Genomic DNA, 4,157 nt, shown 5'->3' with positions numbered 1-4,157 from the left:
ATAGCCAGCTTTAGGAGGGGATTGCATAAAAATATGGAGCAGAGGTCCATCAGTGGCTATTAGCCACAGTGTGTGTGTGTGTGTATATATGTGTGTGTATGTATTTATATATATATACACACACACACACACATATATTGGCCACTGTGTGACACAGAGTGTTGGACTGGATGGGCCATTGGACTGATCCAACATGGCTTCTCTTATGTTCTTATTGCAACATATAAGAGCCCTGTGGCGCAGAGTGGTAAAGCTGCAGTCCAAGCTCTGAGTTCGATCCCAGTGGAAGCTGGGTTCAGGTAGCTGGCTCCAGGTTGACTCCGCATTCCATCCTTCCGAGGTCGGTCAAAGGAGTCTCCAGCTTGCTGGGGAAGGCAATGGCAAGCCACCCCGTAAAAAGTCTGCCATGAAAACGTTGTGAAAGCAAGGTCACCCCAGAGTCGGAAACGACGGGTGCTTGTACAGGGGACTACCTTGACCTTTTCTTTTATTGCAACGTATAGTTACGCCGTGTTTTTTCTGTTTTACCCACCTGGGAATTGGCAAGCAACTCTACCCCCAGTGTTGGGGATATGTCTTCAGGAGATGCTCAGGTTGGGATTCTTCACTCAAGGGAAAGACACTGCAAAATGGCTTCCCTTGGATAGATGCCAGCAGGGGACAAGCGCAGTCTGCGGTCTAGAACAAACGCAACTGAAATAGTCAACCCTACTTTTAACGCCTTCGGTGTCGCTTAGCCATAAGGGGATTCCAAAATCATTTCATCGAAGCATCAAATCCCAGAGCTGGAAGGCGCCATAGAGCCCATCTAGTCCAACCCCCTGCTCTATGCAGGAGCAGCCTTGGGCAGGGGTGTCAAACTCATTTACTATGAGGACCGGATCTGACACAAATGAGACCTTGTTGGGCCGGGCCGTGTCGGGGTTGGGCAGAGCCATGCCAGGCCATGAACATATGAACCTATGAAGCTGCCTTCTACTGAATCAGACCCCTGGTCCATCAAAGTCAGTATTGTCTACTCAGACTGGCAGCGGCTCTCCAGGGTCTCAAGCTGAGGTTTTTCACGCCTGCTTGCCTGGACCCTTTTTAGTTGGAGATGCCGGGGATTGAACCTGGGACCTTCTGCTTGCCAAGCAGATGCTCTACCACTGAGCCACCCGTCCCTCCCTAAAGTCAGTATTGTCTACTCAGACTGGCAGTGGCTCTCCAGAGTCTCAAGCTGAGTTTTTTTAACGCCTACTTGCCTGGACCCTTTTTAGCTGGAGATGCCGGGGATTGAACCTGGGACCTTCTGCTTACCAAACAGATGTTCCACCACTGAGCCACAGCCCCATTCATGGCTCTCCAGTCTCAAGCTGAGTTTTTTCATGCCTACTTGCCTGGATCCTTTTTAGCTGGAGATGCCGGGGATTGAACCTGAGACCTTCTGCTTACCAAACAGATGTTCCACCACTGAGCCACAGCCCCATTCATGGCTCTCCAGGGTCTCCAGCTGAGGTTTTTCACACCTACTTGCCTGGACCCTTTTAGTTGGAGATGCCGGGGATTGAACCTGGGACCTTCTGCTTACCAAGCAGATGCTCTACCACTGAGCCACCATTCCTCCCCTACATATATGAACCTATGAAGCTGTCTTATACTGAATCAGACCCTCGGTCCATCGAAGCCAGTATTTTCTACTCAGACTGGCAGCGGCTCTCCAGGGTCTCAAGCTGAGGTTTTTCACACCTACTTGCCTGGACCCTTTTTTGGAGATGCCGGGGATTGAAACTGGGACCTTCTGCTTCCCAAGCAGATGCTCTACCACTGAGTCACAGCCCCATTCATGGCTCTCCAGGGTCTCAAGCTGAGGTTTTTCACACCTACTTGCCTGCACCCTTTTTTAGTTGGAGATGCCGGAGATTGAACCTGGGACCTTCTGCTTACGAAGCAGATGCTCTACCACTGAGCCACAGCCCCATTCATGGCTCTCCAGGGTCTCAAGCTGAGGTTTTTCACGCCTACTTGCCTGGACCCTTTTAGTTGGAGATGCCGGGGATTGAACCTGGGACCTTCTGCTTTCCAAGCAGATGCTCTACCACTGAGCCACAGCCCCATTCATGCTCTCCAGCGTCTCAAGCTGAGGTTTTTTCACACCTATTTGCCTGGACCCTTTTAGTTGGAGATGCCGGGGTTTGAACCTGCCGACCTTCTGCTTACCAAGCAGATGCTCTACCACTGAGCCACCGTCCCTCCCCCATGTGTGTACCTATTTAAGATTAGGTAGCAGAGATATAAATTTTATAAAGAACAGAGACAAACACAAATATATATTTTAAAAAAACTTAAAACATGCTTTAAACCTTGGCACTCGTTGGTTTTAAAGATGCTTTCTTTGTATTTCTCCCACGGGATCCAGGGAACTGGGCAAGGTAGTTCTGGCTCTTTCCTTCCTTCCCTAGGGGACTGGGGGAGAGCCTCAGCCAATAGAAGGAAGAGAGGCTTGGCTCAGTAGCTCTGCTATTGAGAGAGCCTGGCAAAGCATGCTATTGAGAGAGCCTGGCAAAGCATGCTATTCCGCTCCCTTCCTTTCCAAGGGAGGAGCCTCAACCAAGGGAGAAAATAGAGGTTTTGCGCTGTAGCTCCTGTGCGATTGAGCAAGCCTTTCTTTGTATTTCTCCCACGGGATCCAGGGAACTGGGCAAAGGTAGTTCTGGCTTTTTCTTTCCTTCTCTAGGGGACGGGGGAGAGCCTCAGCCAATAGAAGGAAGAGAGGCTTGGCTCAGTAGCTCTGCTATTGAGAGAGCCTGGCAAAGCATGCTATTGAGAGAGCCTGGCAAAGCATGCTATTCCTCTCCCTTCCTTTCCAAGGGAGGAGCCTCAACCAAGAGAGAAAATAGAGGTTTTGCTCTGTAGCTCCTGTGCGATTGAGCAAGCCTGGCAAAGCAAGCTGTGATGCAGAAGGAAGCGAGAGAGAGGGAAAAGGAAGTAGATGACAGCCAGTTGTTCGGGCGCCTGATGGGAGCCCTCCGGGGGCCTGCTTCGGACCCCTGGCCTAGAGCATCCCTGACCAGTGTTTGTCCAGCCGCTGCTTCAAGACTGCCAGGGAGGAGCTGATTGGACTCTGATTTCGCACTCACCCTTATGCCGCTCTCACGTCTGTCTTCTCAGCGTGGCGTCCTCCCGATTTCCACGATTTGCACCAGGGCTGCAGCAAACGTCGCGGTTTTTTTGTGCAGCAGATGGAAACCGCCAAAACCCAGTTTCCAGGGTGAGTGCGAAATTGGCCTAACTCTGACTAAAAAAAGTTCTTCCTGCTCTCCAGCTGGTACGTTCCTGCCTTTCATTTAAACCCCTTTATTGCAAGGAGGAGGAAGAGGAGTTGAATTTATACCCTGCTCTTCATTCAGAGTCTTAGAGTGGCTTACAGTCTCCTTCTCTTTCCCTCCCCACAACAGACACCCTATGAGGTGGGTGGGGCTGAGAGAGCTCTCACAGGAGATGCCCTTTCAAGGACAGCTCTGTGAGAACTGGGATGGACCCAGCTGGCTGAATGTGGACGAATGGGGAATCAAAGCCAGTTCTCCAGATTAGAGTCCGCCACTCTTAACCACTACACCAAGCTGGCTTTCAGCAGTAATTTCCCCAGGGGCACTGATCTCTGTAGTAAGAAGAAGAAGACTGCAAATTTATACCCTGCCCTTCGTCTCTGAATCAGTCTCAGAGCGGCCCACAATCTCCTTTCCCTTCCTCCCCCACAACAAACACCCTGTGAGGTGGGTGGGGCTGAGAGAGCTCTCACAGGAGATGCCCTTTCAAGGACAGCTCTGCGAGAGCTATGGCTGACCCAAGGCCATTCCAGCAGCTGTAAGCGGAGGAGTGGGGAAAACCTGGTTCTCCCAGATAAGAGTCCACACGCTTAACCACTAAACCAAACTGGTGGGGGGGGGGGCGGAATCTTTTCTGAATCAGTTGTCAGCCCATCTTCCATAAAAGTTTTATGTCACTTGGAATTCTTATGGCACTGAGATCTTAAGGAGACCTTTGAAAAGTCTGGAGGTGACGTGTAATTCCAGGGCAGGCAGGGGGACTGAAGAACTGTCTTTTTTGCTCCCCGCAAAAAAAGACGCAGAGCCACACAGCATTCTTGCTGCATTAATTCCTGGCCGTACTGATTT

At 50.8% G+C, this 4,157-nt stretch overlaps 2 non-coding genes across 2 annotated transcripts; both read right to left on the bottom strand.

The window, feature by feature from the left end:
• Window positions 1-1,887: 1,887 nt before the first annotated feature.
• TRNAT-CGU (transfer RNA threonine (anticodon CGU)) lies at window positions 1,888-1,959 on the bottom strand. Its single transcript has one exon. It is a non-coding gene; the product is annotated as a tRNA-Thr (tRNA).
• Window positions 1,960-2,023: 64 nt separating this feature from the next.
• On the bottom strand, window positions 2,024-2,095 carry TRNAS-GGA (transfer RNA serine (anticodon GGA)). Its single transcript has one exon. It is a non-coding gene; the product is annotated as a tRNA-Ser (tRNA).
• Window positions 2,096-4,157: the final 2,062 nt, after the last annotated feature.

This window comes from Heteronotia binoei, chromosome 10, assembly GCF_032191835.1.
Source record: "Heteronotia binoei isolate CCM8104 ecotype False Entrance Well chromosome 10, APGP_CSIRO_Hbin_v1, whole genome shotgun sequence".
Taxonomy (NCBI): domain Eukaryota; kingdom Metazoa; phylum Chordata; class Lepidosauria; order Squamata; family Gekkonidae; genus Heteronotia; species Heteronotia binoei.
This window is presented reverse-complemented; position numbering and strand designations above follow the sequence as displayed.